At 43.7% G+C, this 20,698-nt stretch overlaps 1 protein-coding gene across 3 annotated transcripts in view; it reads right to left on the bottom strand.

Annotated features, from left to right (window-relative positions):
* Positions 1-20,698, bottom strand: part of CCSER1 (coiled-coil serine rich protein 1) — a 1,425,236-nt gene that overhangs the window by 965,763 nt on the left and 438,775 nt on the right. The window lies entirely within an intron of this gene.

Below are 20,698 nucleotides of genomic sequence, written 5' to 3'. Positions count from 1 at the left end.
CGGAGGCCACAAAGCCTGCCAAGTTTCAAGGAGATAAGTGCAGGGGTTTGGGGGAACTGCACCTCAAGCTGCGGACAAGCAAAAGTCCTGACATGGGTACTTGCACAACTGTGTCTGTCTTGAGGCTCTGGGGGGCGGGGGGCAACTGCAGCAGGCCTGGCTACCGTGTTACCAGTTACCAATTAATCATGATTCACTCAGAGACCAGCTCAATACACAGTACCTAGTTACTACATAACGACTTAACAAGCATGGATTAACACCTACAAAACCAGGACTAAGGAGAAGAAATAAATACAATCAACGGCCCCAAGCCAGACAGTCAGTTACACAAGCACCCTTGTTACGAGTTTTGTCTGTCCGAAGCTAGGGTTCCAAGGCTCCTTAACCCCCCTGCACCAATCTCCTTGGCAGCTTGCAAGTGTGGCCACAGCAGGGGCTACCATCCCTGTAGCTTTCACCCTGCTGCACCTTAACACACACAGTGTCACCCATGTCACGAGTTTTACTTGTCTGCATCTTGAGGTGCAGTTTCTCCCAAACCTCTGCACTTATCTCTTCAAACTTGGCAGGTTTCATGGCCTCAGCACGGGATAGCAAACTTTCACTTTCACACAAACAGGTGCACTTTCTCCAAACCCCCTGCACCAATCTCCTTGAAACTTGGCACACTTTATGCTCTTAGAAGGGGCTTCCATTTCTGCATATTTTATCCAAATCTGGCCAGAAATCACAAAGCTATAGGCTGTTTTGACCTTTCCCATTACAGTCTATTGTCGAAAAGATGAAACATTTCAACTTGCCTCATTTTGTTTTGAGGCTGCTTCAACCATATCTGTTTTATTTCAATTTTGCTGTTTCGACTTCGAGCGTTGAAACAAAACTGGTGGCAAAATTTCGCACAGCCCTAATAACTACCTTGCAGGAAATATTACTATGAAATGAAAGTTGTATGTAAAAGTAAAAAAACCCACAGAAAACAAAACCTGACTCATATATTCCTGTTCATTAAAGACAATGAGATTACTGACATCCTGATGCATTTCCTACCATTCATAATGTCTGTTACTAGCTTTCCTTGCTGTGACTGAGCACACTGAGAAAATACTGAAATACATGCTATTAATTAATTTGGTTTTCAAATAATTGTGCTAATAGAGAAAGCTTGTTACAGAAGCAGTTTTGAAAATTAAGTATGGTATATGTGACCAAGCACAACCCAACTTACTGAAAAAATCCAAGAAAAAAGAGAAATGACAGTAGAAAATCTATCCATCTCATTTAACTTTTAAAATTGACATTAATTTAAATGTTTGGTACTAGCTATTGCAATAATAATTTAAACAGAGAAATCTTCTCTGTACTTAATTCATGCTGGTAAAGTGCATTTCTAATATAAGGCACCAGAATTACAGTATGTCACAAAGGTGAATTTTTAACAACGTGAGTTAACATTTTCTTCTTCTTTTTTACTGAACTTGAGATAAGACAACAGTAGGCCTTCTAAATAACCTGCTAGCATTTTGCTAAATTGACCAATTTAGCCATAGGCATATCTTTAACTTAGAAAGTGACATGAAGAAAAATTGGATTTTCTTTCCTATAATGGCTGTGCAGCCAACCTTTAGTAAGCATTAAACTATAAGAGGGAGTTTGAATTAAGAAAAGTAATCCCTGGTTGTGGGGTGCGTTTTTAAATATTAAACGACAGGTTCAGAAATCCATTTTTAATATATTAGTTTCTTCCCCTTCTTTTTTTTTTGCTTATACACTATAGCTTACTCAAATAGTATTTGAATGTCAAATAATGGTGATATGGTTGTAGAAAAATTAGAAATGTAGAATTGAGATTGATGGAACCCAGTACAATTGTAACTTCATAACCCTGATCTTTAACTCTTTCCCAGATATATATCTGCCAACCCTATTCACATTAGCTTATTTCAGTGGGATAGACTCCTAACCTATTCCTCTTCTCTGCTTTGTGAAGAAAGCAAGCCAAATCTGACACACTATTACAGATTATCAAGGCATTTCAAAATCTGGCCCAATTCTATACTCTAATCATTGAATCAGATTATCTTGTTTTAAAGGAATTAATACATCTGTGCTGTCTTACTTAATTAAAAGTTCTAATACTACTTAAGAAGCGTTTGGCAATTTCCATTCTAGGAAATGAGAGCACTTAGGAATGCAAACTTTATTATCCCTATTTTACAGATGGGGAAAACTGAGAAAAGTTAAGTGACTGGCGCAGTTCCACAAAGCAAATGAACAACACAGTCTAGAAGACAATTCATGTCACCCTGCCAGTGGTTTCCCCTCCTTCATGCCTTTAGGTTGGACTGTTCCCTGATAGAAAACTGAGCAACTGAAGCATATCTAATTTACCATGTGATGTGACTGCATCGACGTAGTTGTGCTAATTTAAATTAGCGTACCATCTAGTCTTCTACTTTACACATTCAGTTAATGTATCTCATATGTCAACAAAGTGTTTTGCATTTTGCAAACAGATAAAAATATTTGGTCTCCCATGCAAGAGTTTACAATTCAGTTACTGCCAACTATGAAGCAACACAGGGAAACAATCTCCTTCACAGAAATAACTCAGGACCTGGCCTTCTGACTTTATGCAGATTTTCTGATTACGGGTAATACTTCACTATGAATACACATGAAATGACTTAATGTTGTTCCATCACCTTGTCATGCTGTGTTGCAATGTACTAATGCAACGACAACTGTGACAAAGTGACAAACACCACAGATGTAACCTACTTCTTCAGAAGTAACCTAATGTCTCTTACCAGGAAATATATATACGCCAAGGATGTATAAGGATATATCAGTATTTTTACCTTCCCATGCATTATATAGTACAGTATTATACTCCTTCCATGTGAATTATAAGACTATATAATACAAACAAAACATACACCCAAAAAATCTGTAAAAAAGGTGTGTGTGTGCAAACATGAGCATATGTATGTATATGTGAGAATAAATCTCTATGGAATCCAATTCTAAAGTTATCATCCACCAGGTCCCACCTCCTCCACACACTGGGAAAGTTTTGGGACACACAGCTAAAGATTTTCCTTCCTCTGTGATATTTTCAGCAGATCCACCCACTCTCTCCTTTCCATTGTCAATGTTGTTTTTGAAGTTCTTTGGCTTCATTGTATTGTTCCAGAATGAGCCACTTAGATCTGACATATCTAGAGAGATAAAAGATATCACTTTGTATTTATTGCCATGGAGACTGCTGACATGGTTCTCTCACCTTGTTTTCACCAGGCTTGTGTCAAAGGTCCTATCTCAGTCTGTTATGAATGTTAACCAGCATTGTTCATTCATTCATAATTTGTTTCTGAGACACATCATTGCTGGAAAATGAAAATATTCATTCTTGGAGACTAAAAACAACGTTATATTCCCTCAATGTTTTCCAAGATCTGACTTCAGATCGTGTGTAAATCATTGTAGTTATCCTTAAATCAATTTGGCGATGCCAATTTACACCACATAAGAATCCGTCCCTCAATCCCTAGTTATCATTGAGATTTCAATTAATGTTCTTCTAGCTGTCTGGAAGCCCTTGTGCTGTCAAGAATAGTAATAAATATAAGAATATCAGGTAACCATACCTGACAGTATTCAGTTCTATTAATAAAAATATGTCTGAACAGCTATCAGATTGTGGTAGCTTCCCAGCTTGAAAACGGGTACATAATACAACTTCTGGTTATGTGATGTAAATTGGTGTGTAGCAGCATTAAAATTGTACTTACCTGAAGGGATAGGAAGGGTTGCCCTGCAAAGGGACAGTGTGAAGTGACAGAGTTTGTCCCCGCACGGCTAGCATCTGTCCTGAGGGCGAGTGAAGCTGCTCTGGAAGCAGCCCTCTTTGAAGTGGGAGGAGTGAAGCCCAGCAGGGTTTGAATGAGAGATGTTAGCAAAAGCCCAGGAGCCCTTGCCTGGGATTGTCTGAGGAGGCTTGTTTAAAAGGGGGGAGCAGTTTTCCCCATGGGGGAGAACAGAGGGGAAGAGAGACAGGCTGGAGGCCAGGCAAAGGACTTCACCACAGCTGTGCCTCAGAAAGCCCCTGGCAGAGCCCTGCAGAGGCAGCAGAGAAAGGCTGCACCAGAAAGAAACAGTGCTTCCTTTCTCCCTCTTGCCCCCTGGGAGCCCTTCCAGGGCAGGCACAAGAGAGGAGCTGCCTGTGAGGAGACCCTGCTACAAGCTCCTGTGTGGCTGGGTGAGCACAGCAGGGGAGGCAGATGCAGGACCAAGGGGAAACTGCAGAAGACTGCCCTGGTTTTTCCCCCATGAGTGAGCAGGCCCTGGGATGGGAGGGGTAGGCTCAGGTGCTGGAGGAAGCCCTGGGCTAGAGGGGCAGGGACTGCTCCAGCCACCAGAAGCCATGGGGCAGGCAGGGCCCAGGGAGGGGCTGAGTTTGCCAGGTGCTGTGAGGTTGTGCTGGGCAGGGGAAACTGTTCCAACCTGCAGCCCAAAAACTGCTGGGACAGGGGTCTGGGCAGGAATCAGTTCTCTTGCAAGGACTGCAGGAGAGGAGCCACCGCCTGCTGCATGGAGGCCCTTGGAGCTCAGAGAGGGATGCCAGCAGCACAGACTGCCCACAGCTCCTGTGCAGGGCCAGACACAATCCTGTTCTCTGAGACAGCCCACCAGGGGCAGTGCACACAGGATCCTCATAGTTACCCTGGAGCATACAATTTACAGGTGGTGTGTGTAAATAAGTTGTAAATAGTCTATTAGTTGGTGCATCAATGTATTTATTTATTGGTTCCTCATCTATTGTGGGTGATCTGTATGCTTTCCCTTGGTGTGAAGTGTATCATAGAAGCATTAACCCTTAAGCCAGCATCACAAGGTCATGTTTGTGTAATATTATTGATTTTATTGTATTCATTATACATTATCTTGTAAATAATTACATTCTGTGAATAGTTTTATAATGGTCTGCAAGACTGTTTGATTGTTAGGGCGGCTTTCCACTTGGGGACCCTGCAGCAACTTCCCAGAAAGCTGAGCAGGGCCACCAGGTACCCAGGAACCCACTATTTAGGTGAGGGTGCAGGTAGTGTCATGCCCAGGGTTACAGGTGTAGCCAAAGAGATTCCAGACAGGTGAGGGGGAAAAAGTAGGCATCATGAGGTCTTTGGTAAAAACTGACCTCAAGGTGACTGGGGAAACACTGTAATCAGTGTACTCATTTTCCAAATGCTTTATTTATCCATGTGCATATATGTTAATATAAAGTTGGAATAAACCACTATCTGTTTCACATCAATTTATACAAGTACCAATATGCCAGTAGGGCTCATAAAGCAATTGGGAAACCTACTGAGTATGTATGTATTTTGGTACCTCTCTTAAATGCAGAACTACTCATTTTGCTGGAACAAACAAGTCTTTTATTGGAAAAACAGGTCACAAAAGATAACACCATAAAGCTGTAAATAATATGTTTATGTAAAGGTATACACGCATATTATAAAGTGTGTGTGTGTGTGTGTGTGTGTGTGGATAAAGCTGTCTCTAAAAAGAAAGTGATGCCTCAGCAGCAATATTTTTTTTCTTAATTGTCATTTATGGGAATTTGCTCTACTGATCCATCCTCTAATGACAACACTGACTACTAGATTAGACATATTAAAATGTCCAAATTGAGGGAGTCTAAGATGTTCCCTCCTTATGATCAATGAAGCTTGTGTGCGTAAGATTAAACAGAGAAGCATTCCTATTTGACTGATTTTGTAATCTATCCACAGTACTAGATGGATGCTGTTGAAGAACTATAGTTTTGCTACAGACAAAGAAAAGGACAATGCAGTAAAATGTATGCCCATTAAAAGAAAATAGAGGGAGTAAGCTTTATGCTGAACTCTGACTACCACAGAACTAAAAGCTGAAATGCACCTGAGTGCTAGAGGGGAGTGTAGGTTGGTCTAAGGACATAGGCAGACAAGGTTCTTTGGGTAAATCTGATATTTTTTATTAGACCAATTCAAATCTTAGCAAGCTTTCAGGTATAAATACCTTTTGTCATGCTGAGGAAGCATCTGCAGTTGGTGTGTGCGCTTCCTGGATGGAAGTGTTAAAGGCTTTTGGGCTGTAATACCATATTTTATTGACTACAACACATACCTTTTCCCCCAAATTAGCACTTTCCTCACCTCCACTGAGGTGTATGCACTAAGCAAGGAAGCTGATTTTTCTGACCAGGATAGAAGCAACCTGTTTTGATTCCTGCTCCACAGTGCAGTAGTAGTTGTATTTTTATTCAGGCAGCTAAAAGAGCCAGATCAATTAATGGCCCATTGTTCTTTACTCCATAGGTGTTAATCATCACCTTTCTGTTTTAAAAAAAGTCCTGATTTAATTAAGTTAACCTTTTTTGGGGCAATTTTGTTGTCTGCTAGTGGTTCCTGGTCTCTCTCCTCCTATTTCAGCTTTAGTTAAACAGGAAAAAGAAGGTGAGTCAGCTGAATATTACACTCTATCCCTGGGTCTGCAGCTAGAACTCTGAAAAAATCTTTTGCTTCTTCATTCTACCTTTCAAAAACAAGGTGCATTTTATATTCTGGTGTGCATCATATGTGAGAAAATATGGTACTTACTTTCCAGAAAAATGTCTTTTTTTTTTTTACTTATTTTAATGTGGCTTATGCTTTGGGCTCCCTCAGTTTTTGGATGTCAGACTTCAGCTCTACAAATTCTACTCCTTCCACTAAAGGGATCAGCATTCTGTGCCCAAAATATTGTTTAACATCTCTGCCACCTGCATAGCCAGTTTAATAAAAGACATTGTTTAACAAACTTTCCTTGTTGCATGTTCCCTAAACCATCACAACTACAGCACCACTGTGACCTAAAAGTTTACAGTAATACATTCAAGAACAGATGTAGCCAATTTCAAAGCCCACTGTTACAATTTTCAGCACTCATAGCCCCAAATCTCAGGCCTAAGGTATCAGGATATATGCACATGTTTAACTTAACACTAAGTCATTCCACTGATTCCCTGGGGTCCTTATAATCAGGGATCGGGGTTTTCTGTTTTCCATGGAAAAATGGAAAATAAGATGGATTTTCCTCTTTATCAGAGAAAAACACAGATTTCTCATTTTAATGGGGCACCTGCAGGGTGGGGGAAGGAGGGAGGGGCGGGTTTTCATTTTAATCACAGATTTGGAGGTTATCAGAGAATTTGTTTTGTTTTGTTTTTTATCAGGGTCAACCAGGATCCATGCTTATAATGCATGAAGTTAATCACACACGTAAGTGTTAGAAGGATCAGCTAAGCCAAGGAGCCCCACACCCCCTCAGACTACATTAGCAGAAGCCACATCAGTATAGGCCATAGACCCCAGGGCTGCATGCCACCCTGATACTGCATGGCACACCCCAGCTAACCCTTATCTCCCAATGGTGCACCCCACCTAACACTTATCTGGACTCTCTGGTTCCTGCTGCTGTAAGAGGAATTGGGGGGGGGGGCGGGGCAGTTGAATGGGAGCCAATGGGCTGCCAGTCAGACAGCCTTTAGCTAAGTTGTTGGCTAGAACAGAACAGAGGTCAGATGCCATCAGAACTAGGGGGCTGTAGTGGCGTTTTGCTGGAGGGTGGTAACGGGCTTTATTTGTGCTGTGGCCATGAGACGGGAAGAAATGGTGACCGTGGCTGGGTCCTAGTGCTGATCCCCCTTGGACCTGAGCTGAATCATCCCACCCCACCAAGTGAAAAGGCTGCTGACCACTGGGGACAACCTGAACAGTTTAGAATCAACACTGCCCTTCTCTTAATTATACAATATTGGGGAAACTTTCCTGAGAGATGGGACAGACAACTCTTTGAAAGACAATGGCTTCTTAGAGAAAAATGCCTCTATGCTTTTCTCTTCTCCAATTTCAGATAAAACATGACTTCATATAATTTGTTTTTCAGGTCGTTACTGATTATGAAACTGGTTATGGAGTAAATTATGCATGGCAAGGAAAATATATTTGGAAGGGGTTAAGGGAAGGAATAAAATAATTTTCCAAGGATATAATTGTGGAGAAAACAATTCTAAAGGTCAATTTCATTTTTACAATTTCAAGCCAAGATTTATCCACATTTCTCTATCTTGATGCAGTATTTCAAGCTAATCATGGAATATTAAAAGTCATAGTAGCATTTGCTATTAGAAGTAACTCCCATTTCTTATTTTAGCCCAAAGCACCAACAGAGGCCCTGAACTCATTCTGTTACACTTATAAAGAGGATGGGCCTTATTAAGAATTACACTGTAAGCCATGCAGATTTTGATCAGTGTTAGTGCTAGCTTGAGTTTAGAGCAGTCACACTTCAGGCCAGCAGGGGCCTGGAGGACTGAAAGGTAAGAATCTCCCCCTCTTCCCATTCCAATTAACTGATAATATACATCTACCAAGGACTAGCCCCTGCCTGTACTTACTTGCTCCCCAAGCGGCAGCAGCTGAATGGGAAAGCCCCTCACCTGCTGATGCCACTCTTAACTTTATGGGGCAGTGTCAGGGCTCACTGCTGCCGGCTGAAGCTGGCACTGGCCCCTGGGCAGCCATGCACAAGTGGTAGCAATGAGCTGGGAAAGCCCCTCACCCACTGCTGCCACCAGCATGCAACTGCCTGGGGGCCAGGGCTCCACCAGTGTCTGCAGAGCCTTGTTGCCTGCAGTGGGTGCATGCATGCCTTGGGGTGGATGCCAGTGAAACCATGATGGGCCTGATCCTTCTTTTGGCAGCCCTCTCCTCATCATCTGCCCTGAAGTGTATGTGTGCCCTCTAACCACAACGAGCCAGGCCGAGGCTCCACAGACCCCAGTGCAGCTCTCTGCTGGCGGGTGGCAGGGTAGGCGCCTGCCCAGAGCCGAAGCCAACTGTGGCAGGCTGCTGGGAGGCTTCAAGTGGCTACATCAGAGCCTGAGAAGCCCCAGCCTGCTCGTTGCTAATGGCAGGTGCACATGTGCCTCAGGGCAGAAGGTCGGAAAGGGGCCGGGGCTGGGCTGCCACAGGAAGGATCAGGCCCACCACCTCCCCACCATACTAGGTACTAGTCTGCCCTCCCCTCTCCCAGCTCCCCTTTCCCCTCTTCCTTGCTCCTCCCTGCCCTGCTGCCTTCAGGGGCACCATGCCACTTCTCTTCTCCACTAGACTGCTCCCCACCCACGCTAAGCAATAACCAGTAAGGTATTGCCGGTTATTAATATGCAAACAGTTAAATGTTTAAGTGTTTAACTGTTTACACCCCTACACACTTATTTGTGGCTGTGCATGCTGTCTGTCTTAGGGGGAGCAGGTAGGGAAGGGCTAACCTGTCTCCTCAGTCTCTGCTGCTGCTGCCTGACAGCTGCTTTTTGGGCTAGCCTAGCCCAGAGACCAGCAACATGGGTAGCAGTGGCCAAGCAGGCAGGTTGATTTTCCCATGCTTGTTCCTCCAGGACAGAGTACAGATAGCTACAAATAAGCAGGGGGCCAGTGAGCAGGGATCTGGGGTACTGGGGAGGGTGGGGTGGCAATGAACCCAATCTGGGCCAGTGGGTAGGGGGGCAGGTGGGGTGTTTACAATAAGGAGCAACCACTCTAGGTTGGGCAACATGAGCTGAGTAACACATCTCAGAGATAACCTTGCCCTGGAGTGGTGTAACTGAGCCACACAAGTGTTTAAAACTACTTTCAAATGTTAGTGTGCAGATAATCCAGGGGTTACAAACTCTAGGAGCTGCCCAAAATTACTGTGCAAATAGGCCCAAAGATACCAAATAAGATTAAGAATGCTTTAGTCACCACTCTCCCTTCCCCCTCCTCACAATCCAAAATCTTCAAAATTAGATGCTTTATACATCTATGTAATCAGACTGCTACTTTTTTACTACTCTTGTGACAGTACTGTATACCCACATCCAGATAAAACAAGCTCTTACTGGACAAGCTGCCCCTTTGTTTGGCACTTTGGCTGGCAGCTTGGACAGAGGATCAAGGGCTGAATATGCTTCTCATTTCTAGATGTAGAACTTCAGAGGGAGGGGGAGCAGAACAGGATAGGAGCATTGTGGAAGGCACTGTGTGGGCTATTTGTATTGTTATGGCCCATGCTGTACAGTAACTAATCTGTATATAAAAATAGATCTCTGATCTCTAGTAATGACTATCCAGCTGCTCCTATTTAGCACTAACATCATTTTAAAATGTGAAACGTATGTGTGCATTTAGCAAGCTGACAGGTTCTAGGAGCAAACAGAGAGAGTCAAAGCTCTGTTTTGCTCATAATGATATCAGGGGCCAAGACCTGGGCACAGATTCAGAGGGATTCCTGCTGATTCATTCTCACAGCCACATGATACAGTTTCATAAATGGAGAATAAAAATGTTTTACCTCTCTCTGAAGTAAAAATAAGTAGGGACATGGAAAAAGGAGTCCAGAAAGGGAGGGGAGGGGAGCAACAAACCTGCCAATCAAAGAGGAAAGTGTAGCTAGATTTACACTTGATTTTGTTGCTGTTCAAGTCATTATTGGCAATCCCAGGATCAAAACCAGCAGTTTAGCTGAAACTGAGAACGATATCACAGACCACCAAACAAGCATTTTGGACAATACTTATTTAAATTGGCTTTAAAAAATTAAATGCATGTCAGCACCAAGCAGAATATCCAGACCCAGGAATGGGCATTATGACTTGCCAACCTTTAAACGTGCATACACGTCAATGAGCCACACAACTTGTATCCACATTGTCATGACACCCTGGTTCCGCAGTCACACAGGTATGATGAACAGGGTTTCTGAGGATGACACCAAGGTTCTTAACATTTCTCTCCTATGTAGAAGGGATATAAATCCACCAATATATTCAACTGAATTGTTCCCACTTCAAGTTGCACTGTTATAGGAGCAAAATGCCGGCCAAGGGTATGATACACAGTGGAAAGCATTTAGTTTCTGAGGCTCAGAAGGTGGTTATGGGTGTTAGAGAAGAAGCTGTGCACAGTTGAATGCTCCTGTAATCTTTAGCACCAGGACAGGAAATGGGGGAGGAATTGCTAGTTCAAGAGAGATGCATTTGTTAGCTATCTTGGGCTGTTATATGTCCATGTTGATAAGTCAACTGCCTGTGCTGTTGTAATACAGGTTTCTGAAGAAATTAATCCTGCAGTTTAACTATAATAGATGGATATTGTTAATGTATCTGATATAGAAGCTGGCTTTGAGACAATGGATTTCAGAAACACTTTCCATTGACAGCACTCATGCACTCCTATTTACCTACTACAAACCATGTGAATATATCAGCCATAAAGGGTGCTACTTGATAATTGTGCAGGCTCTGGCTTTAGTGCCATTACCTCTCCAGGTAGTGGCACTGGACCAATTCACAAATAGATTCTTGGCACAGACTCCAGAACAATGTCTAATCCATACAGCTGTATGACCTGCTCTGCAGCTTGCTCCAGCACTGTGGGCTGTTCCGGGATCTGTCACTGAAGCCCTTCTTCCTTAGCTAGCAGAGTTTCCTCTGGAGTCATCGCCATCAACCTCTATACCTGGTCTAAAAATCTGATTTCCCTCGCTCAGAACCTTTTAATTTAAAACTGTTGTCACTGCTCTGGTCAAAATTCTTCATAGTAAGCAAAGTATGGGGTGGGAGGTGCTGAATTATTTGGCGTCTGTTGCCCTGCGTGTGGTCTTTTTTAGTAAATCCCCTGCAAAGGACACACATCTCTGATGCTTCCTATCTCTGTCCACGTCTATGAGATATCATCACACTGGTGTTGATTTCAGATGCATTTCTCAACCTCAGGTTCTATTCAGTACTCTTACCAGATGCTAACCAAAAGCCTGACATGACTCTGCAACCAGTTAGCAGCCTGCTGGCACAGCATCTTCTACCCTTGTTTGAGAGAAATGAGCCAAGCACTGCAAAAATGGAGCACGCTGGGTCGCATGAAGAATTAAAAGAACTCTTGGTGTAGATTAGCTAGGAGGCAGCATTCAGTGTGGGGGAAGTAAGCAAGCAGGAACAAAGAAAAATGCAGGTCATGGGAATTAAGAGACACATTAGAGGGCAATGAAAACCTAAAATCTGATAAATGGGTTTTAGCTGCCTCTTAATGCAACAAGGGCAAAAGAGTCTCCATTAAAGTAAAATGTGGGAGCTAATCTGTACTGCCAGTCAGAGAGTTTAGCTCAAAGAATATATGAGCCTGAGCGTAAGGGTTTTTGTGATGAAGACACAAAATAAGGCTGCAGTTACGACAAACTTTAAGAAATGAAAGATCCGTGTAAAATGGTAAATATAATGATATTTAAATATTGTGTTCTGCTTTTCCATCTGAATTAATTCAATTCTATCTAAGAAGCTACACAAATTAGGGCACCTTATGGTAGAAGGGGAATGACTGTTTGATGGGACTAGTTTTTAGGAAATTGTGGAAAATTCAAGAAAAAGTAAACTGCAAGACTGCTGCACAAAATATAAATCAGTTCCATATTTATGAAGATTCAAATAGCAATTAAAAGATGTCTAGCCCACTTAACACCCTCAAACGTTTTTAACCACAGCCACATTTCAGCAGCCATTAAATCAACAGCAACTCTGCCAGCTAGCTACTCACAAAACCCCCTTTCCAATATCCCCTCATTATGAGAAGAACACTTTCAGCCTCTCAAACTGGTGCCTTGTGAAGCATGCCTGACCAGTCTCCAAACTTGGGTTATTACAAACCAAAAAGGGGCCATTTTTGGAGCCCAGGTACCTTCATCCAGAACAACCTGTCCACCTCATTTCCATCATTCAAAAAAATAGGAATCTACCTTGAGCAGCTCTACTGACCTTGGCCTGTGACATATGAAAGACTGAGAGGCAGTAGCCTAACTAGTGTGGGATAACAGGAGCAACCACACAGGGCACCAGTGGAGGTGGAGGGGATGAAAAATGATTACTTATGCTGCATCTATCTGATTGTGATAGCAGGAGCAGCAGCAAACAGAGCTCAGCACTGCCTCCATATGTGGCAACTGCCCCGGAGCTCCCTGACGCATAATTATGCTGCTGGTGAGAGGGGCTTGTCCCAGGCCATTTGGGGCTCTGTGGCTTGTAACAGGCAACTTGAACCCCACCTTCAGATTAACAACACACCATAATTTTCAGAGTTGAATTGAAACTGCTGCAGGAACTTAAACTTGAAATTCCTTGATTGTTTTGTATTCAAAGTTCTGCTGCAGTAACAAGAACTAGCTTATATTAGAATTATTCCACTTTTTTAACATTATTTATTTTTACAAGTAAACAATTAGGACTGAGGCACATTGAAAACTGCATAGCACAAGCATTCTTCCACATCCTGGCAGGGAAGGCCCTCTGTCCCTACAGGTGCAGAAATAGCCGTCTATACTAGCCTGTGCAAAATTTCTCCAGCTGTTTTGTTTTGACCCTGTTTTGACTTGTTTCGAGCTTGAAACAGCAAAATTGAAATGAAACAAAGAGCTTTGAAACAGCCTCGAAACAAGATGAGGGCAGTTGAAATGTTTCAAAAGTTTCAAAACATTTCGAGTTTCAAAGCTGAAGCTGGGCTTGCCTGCAGGGGATCAGAAAATAAGGAGAGGGAGGGGGAAGAGGGGGAAGGACTGCTCTAATATTGACTGTGACTGTTTGGCTGCCTGAAATGCTGCTAATGCTACTATGCTGCTTACTAAGTTATTACCTGTTGTCATTTAAAGTGGTGGGCTGGACTGAGGCTGTAGGGGAAGAGGACCCTTCATTGGGGCACACTACCATGTCGTGCAGAGGCCTTTGTACCAGTGAGGGTGTGCCTTGACACACACACACACACACACACACACAGTCACACGTCACAAGTTTTGCTTGTGAGCAGCCTGAGGTGCAGTTTCCCAGAAACCCCTGCACCTTTCTCCTTGAAACTTGGCAGGCTTCATGGCCTCAGAAGGGACTACCAGCCCCACAAAGTTCATCTGAATCAGGCAAGAAATGACAAAATTATAGGCAGTTTCAGGCTTCCCCATTATAGCCTATGGGCAACATGTCAAAACAACTGTTCTGCTATTTTGACGCTTCGATGAAACAGAATGGAACAGTGGTTTTGAAATGAAACGAAACTCGAAATGAAACACTGTCCCATCGTAAGAGCCATCGAAATGGAACGATGCTGTTTCGCACAGACCTAGTATACCCTATCACAATGTCAGAACAATAATGCAGAATCACTGTCTTCTTCTGGAATAGTCCAGACTTTTTTCAAAGACAACTCTAATAATTTATTTACTCTGTCACTTCTCTTCACTGATCTGCCAGACTCCTGTTTTTGGAGAAATTGACCCCAAAAATGCATCTTTCTTCAACTGAATATGTTTTTCACGTTCTGCTTTTTGGGAAAGGCAGATCTGAAGGGAAATCAGTGAATATAAATTATAATTGACTTCACCAGGAATAACTTACGTTCCCAAGTCACTTCATGTGTGTAGCCAAAAGGGAGCTGACTATATGAAGTTTTACACATTTTTCAGCTAATTTAGAGATCCAGTGTAAAATTTAACACTCAGGACATCATAAAGATTTGCTGCACTTTCTAGAGAACTGTAGGTTTATAAACCTATGAATGGATTACACTAATCCATAAATTTATTCCTTTCATCCGTGATAGATATAATTTTCATTTTAGAGGCGATTCAGAACACCATAAGAGAGAACAATCGAGGTGGCATTTCTCTGCATGAGGTCTGAGTCACTCTAAACAAAAAGCAAGCCACATATTAGCTTTTCTTGAGGTTATTTTACAGAACGTGGCAACCACCATTGCAGAATACTGCAATGCATGCTCCTGCAGATATACAACTTGTGATTCTTTACAATTAGCCTAGAAAAAGGTACCATTTACATGCACACACGTATTTGTAGCACATGTTAATATTATTACAAAGCCTTACGCTTTGTGAATGGTTTCAATAAATCATTGTTTATTTTGTAATTACTAATTTCTATGAATAAAAAAAATTTCTAGGCCAGAGGCTTACATATTTTTACCGATGCAGTACCATGTCAACAGAACTATACTGATTTACACTGTGTGAAAATTAGGTCTGCAGTTCGGACAAAGGGCAGAATGAGACCTAAACATTGACCATCTTTCAAAAAAATGTTACTATGGAAACCCTGCCACCAACAAGCAGATCCCTACAGGTTTTGATCTGTGCTGATGCTTTGCAGGGATCCACCGAAATCTGCAATTTAATAAGTTGATCATGTAGGCTGCATCCAGACAAGCATGGCTATGAGATATGTGATGCCGCAGACACGTCTGTGGCACCACATACCACACATTCAATTGTTCTCCACACTGCAAGGGAGCAGTGTGGAGGCTTTTTTTGACACCTGGATATCCAGAGGAGCAAAAAAAAAACGCAGAGTGGTGCACACAGCAGGAGCATGTGCCACTGGTGCTGGCCAGGCTCTGTGCGGCAGGATTGCTGCTGCTGGAGCCCCAGGAGGCCCCCAAGACCTCAGGTAAGGCTGCTGGGGCCAGCCCAGTACTGGCCCCAGTCTCCCCAACCCTACCCGGGATAACCTTCCATGCACCAGAGCTCATGTAGCACAGATGTTCCCTGAAGGCAACTAGTGGTGGCACAAGGTGCACTGCTGCTAGTTGTCCCTTGGAAACCAAATGTCCGCGCACATCTGGACATGGCTGTAAAGGGCAGAATTCAACACTAAATTTTAAGAAAGAAAAACTTAAAAGAGCATGGTCAACCCAACATCTAGTAACTTTTATAAAAAAAATAAGCTAGAAGTAGTTTCAAGTGCTACATTTGCCCTGGAGTTTTTACCAACATTTGTAAAGCCTTTCTGTTTTGTTTCATAATGTTTTCTTACCTCTCTTTAAAAAACCCAGATAAACTAATATAAACACACAAAATAAATTAAAAGAGAAAGAGACGAATGTTTTCCTTCTTCCCTCCTCTTTCACTTAAGTAACTTAGGACTAGGGACAGAAATTACACACAAATTGGTATAAGTGATTGGAAAGTAGTTGAAATCTGTAACCGAACAGAAGTTCAGTGTACATAAACCACTTTCAAAATGGCCAAAACTGATTTAAGATAAACCTGGATGTAGCATTAGACTTAAGTGATTTAGGTTAAATTGATTTATTGACCTTCTGTCCCACATTCCCTCCAGATTCAAGTTACCTCACGGTCCCCCAACATCTCAGGATGCTTTGCACCTCCCTAGCAAACTCCCCCTCACAGGATAGGTAGGCTAGTCTTGGCCCAAGCAGTCTGCTCCAGCAGAGCTGGGAGGCTTGCTCTAGCGCTCCCTGACTTCTGGTCTGAGCCACTGCAGGCATGTGACTGCATTTCCGGAATCAAAAGTGAATGATCTGTTCATTTGCTTATCAGTTCAATCTGCGCATCTTGGACTAACTTAAAAAGATTGAATCTATGCAATGCAGTAGTCCTCGACTTAAGGAAAGCTAACTTTCATAAGCTCAGAAGGCTTGCTCTTGAGACCCCGAGAGGCCATGATCTCACAGGAATGGGAGTTCATGTTGAGTGGCTGCTCCTTAAGGAAGCAATGCTAGAAGCACAAAGGGAGTCCATCCCAATCTGGAGGAAAGGTGGTAAAAGGGCTCAAGAGGAAACTCCTATGTCAAAAAAGACGCTTATAAAGGATGGAAAACAGGAAACACCACTAAGGAGTATTCTGCACTGATCCATACTGGCAGGGAGCAAACTAGGAAAGCCAAGGCTGCAACTGAACTCCAACTGGCTAAACAAATCAAGGACAATAAAAAGTCCTTCTTCAGAGATGTGGGGAGTCAAAAGAAAAACAAGGGAAACATTGGACCCCTGGCTAAACCAGCTGAGGGAGCTGACTATCGACACCCAAGAAAAAGCCAATATGCTTAATGATTACTTTGCATCGGGTTTTCACCAGCCCAAAAGTACCACCCTGCCTAACATGATGCAGGATGACCACGGTGAGGGTGAATATATGCCCACCACTGGAGTGGATCTTGTGAGGGATCATCTTGAGAGGCTGGACCCCCACAAATCAACTGGTCAGATATATTGCACCCAAGAGTGCTCAAGGTACTGGCAGACATAGTGCTGCCACCAGCAAGGATATTTGAGAACTCATGACACTCAGGAAAAGCGTCTGAAGATTGGAAGAGGGCCAGTGTGGTACCTATGTTCAAGAAAGGGAGGAAAGAAGATCCGGGAAACTACAGGCCAATCAGTTTGACCTCAATCCCTGGGAAGATTTTGGAAAAAATGACCAAACAAACCATTCTGGACAGGCTAACAGAAGGCAACATTCTGAGGGATAGGCAACATGGGTTTGTTGCAGGTAGGTCTTGCCTGACCAATCTCATTTCCTTCTATGACCAAATGACATCTCACCTGGACAAAAGGGAAGAGGTTGATATAATTTATTTGGACTTTAAAAAAGCCTTTGACCTGGTGTCCCATGATGTCCTCATGGATAAATTGGGTAACTGCAGGCTCAATTGCTCAACAGTCTGATGGCTGGGGAACTGGCTCTGAGGTCAGACCCACAGGGTGGTAGTTGATGGAACTGAATCAATGCGGCACTCACTGACTAGTGGTGTCCCCCAAGGCTCTGTGCTCAGACCTGTACTCTTTAATGTCTTCATAAACAATCTGGACACTGGTGCCAGAAGCGGACTGGTTAAGTTCACAGACGACACCAAACTTTGGGGAAGAGTGTCCACACTTGAGGATAGGCTGGTAATACAAGCTGACCTCAATCAGCTTGTAAGGTGGGCTCATGAAAACATGATGGCATTCAATACGGAGAAATGCAAAGTGCATTTCAGGAACAGAAACCTGCATCTCACTATAGGCTTGGCAGTGCTACACTCCCTAGCACCATGACCAAAAGAGACTTGGGGGTCATGATTGACCACAAGATGAGTATAAGTCATCAATGCGATATCACAGCTGGCAAAACGGACAAAACTCTGGCTTGAATCTACCAATGCATCTCAAGAAAGACCCAGAATGTCATCCTCCCACTGTACTTGGCCTTGGTGAGGACACAGCTGGTGTACTGTATCCAATTCTGGGCTCCACAACTTAGGAAGGATGTGGAGAAGCTTGAAAGAGTCCAGAGGAGAGTGGCATGCATGATTAGAGGGCAAGAGAACAGGTCTTATGAAGAAAGGCTGAGAGCTACGGGTCTCTTCAGCCTGGAGAAGCACAGGCTCAAGTGTGACTTGGTGGCAGCCTTTAAATACATAAGGGGTGGGCATCAGGATCTGGGGGAACGTCTATTCAGCAGAGCACCCCAAGGGACGACAAGGTCCAAAGGTCACAAACTTCTGAAAGGCCATTTTAGGCTGGACGTAAGGAAAAACTTATTTAGTGTCCGATCCCCCAAGGCCTGGAACAGACTCCCTGAAAAGGTAGTGCAAGCACCACCTCTGGACACTTTCAAGAAACATGTGGATGCTTACCTTGCTGGGATCCTTTGACCCTAGCTGACAACCTGCCCCTTGGGCAGGGCGCTGGACCTGATGATCTTACAACGTCCCTTCCACCCCTAATGTGTGTGAAATCTATTAAATCTATTCAGCTTTGAGGTTTTGGACTTTCTGTACTTAGCCTAGGTGTTACTAGTAACTGTTACAAGTAAAAACAACTTCAGGAAAAAGAATGATTTTAAAGTGTTCCTACAAAAAGCCAATGAAAAATTACCAAAAAATAACTTAACTCGTTGTTATTTATTCTCTTAGTAGCTCGGAAAGGAAATTGCTTTTCCTACCAATGTTATCCCCTGTGTTTTGACAGTTTCACAAAGAATTCTCCACCTGCATGGTACATTTCTATTGGCACAGAATCCATCAGCTATCCAATCTTAGTTCTCTCCTTACATTTGTAGGAAAATCACGTTTTTAATCTCAAACTGAAAAGGTTCAGCTGATGAATATGAAAGCAGTATCATATAAGCAACACTTTTCCTTACCCCTGGCCCACATTAGGACAGTATTGTGATGCAATGATGGCCTAGATTAATTTCACAGTAGCAATGTAATCACATGAGCTTCTTTAAAAAAAACCCACAACAGACCATATTACTGGGAACCAAAATTATTATAAGAAATAGAAGTACGTGGTTGTGGAAATGTAAGGTGAATGAGTTAACAGCTTCCTGTTACCTGGTGAAAGTCCTGTTACCATGGTATGGAAAAATAAATGATGTGATTAAAAACTAATTGAAATAACAGATAATTTATGCAAGGAAGCAAAGGACTACAGATGAACATTTAAAAATGTACATATCACTGCCTAATAAGCAGGGACCCTGTTTAAAAATCCCAAATCCTCCAATTTAAAACAAATCCCAAATTCTCTGATTAAACAAAACCAAATCTGTGTTTTTCTGCAATTAAAATGAAATGGCACTATATATATAGGTATCAGTTGAACACAATATTTTATTGATATATTTACAATTGTAAATCAATTTGGAAGCCTCAATAATTATAATAAAATAAATTCAAATACTATATATTCTGGTGATTGATTTTGGTTTATCATGGAAAATCAGAGCTCCCACTGCACCCTTCGCAAACCAGACACGGGTCCAGCTGTTGCTTTGTGGCTCTGAGCAGCCCTGATATGTCAGTGCCTTGCCCCTCACTCCTAAGCAACAGCCCCCCAGCCCTGCCAGTGCCTATCAGTCCCCACGCACAGGCCCCTGGCCCTGCCAGTGTCCTCACTCCCAACACAGAGCCCATCTCCTCAACCCTGCAGGCCCCTAATTCCCAACCCACAGTCCCTCTCCCGCAACCCTGCTGGTGCCCTTCATCTCCCTAACTCTACAGGTGCCTTTCACTCCCAACCCACAGCCCCCCAGCCCTGCTGGTGTTCTTCACTCCCAACCTGCAGCCCCACCCCCCATTCCCACCAGGGCCTCTCACTCCTGACCCACAGCCTCCTGATCCCCCAGCCCTGCCAGAGGGTTCTCCAGCTGCCAGGGCAGTGGTACAATCCTGCCTGTTCCCTGCTCCAAGGGTGACAGCCACAGCTGGCCAGCAGCATCTGAAGTAGAGCACAGAAACTGGCCCGCTCCTGCTATGGGTGGCATAGCTAGAGCAGAGCTGATCAGAGCCTGTGGGGGGCAGGGGAGGATGCAGACTGCCCACTGAAGGGCTTAGGGCTCCCTGCCATGCTGCCCTCCCCCCAGAGACCTCCGTAGTAGCCCAGTGGGTGGGACCCGTGCAGGAGGACAGAGTGGGAGAGATTCTTGGTGCTGCCAGCATCACCACTACTGAGAACCCTGCTCCAGCCCACCTGACAGCAGTGGGGGCTGGGCAGGCAAGGGGTCCCCACCACGGTGGTGCAAATGGCACACGGCTTGGGGCAGCGGTAGTGAGCCTCCCCACCCTGCTCCATCCTGCACACAGTACCACCTGCTGGGCTGCAGAGGGCTGCAAGGGGAGAACAGCTGGGTGGCCAACCCTACAGTGGGCAGCTCACATCCACCCTGCTCCAAACCCACAAATCTGGAAGGGCACTTGTCCACCCATGACCCTAAAACAGGTCACCTCTGGCACCTGAACCTTCCCTGGGAGTGTGCACAGGGGCAGGGAGCCAGCCTCCCCAAAACCCC

This window comes from Crocodylus siamensis, chromosome 2 (assembly GCF_052110815.1).
Source record: "Crocodylus siamensis isolate JL-2025a chromosome 2, ASM5211081v1, whole genome shotgun sequence".
Classification (NCBI taxonomy): domain Eukaryota; kingdom Metazoa; phylum Chordata; order Crocodylia; family Crocodylidae; genus Crocodylus; species Crocodylus siamensis.
The sequence above is the reverse complement of the archived record's forward strand: the minus strand, read 5'-3'. Positions and strand labels throughout refer to the sequence as shown.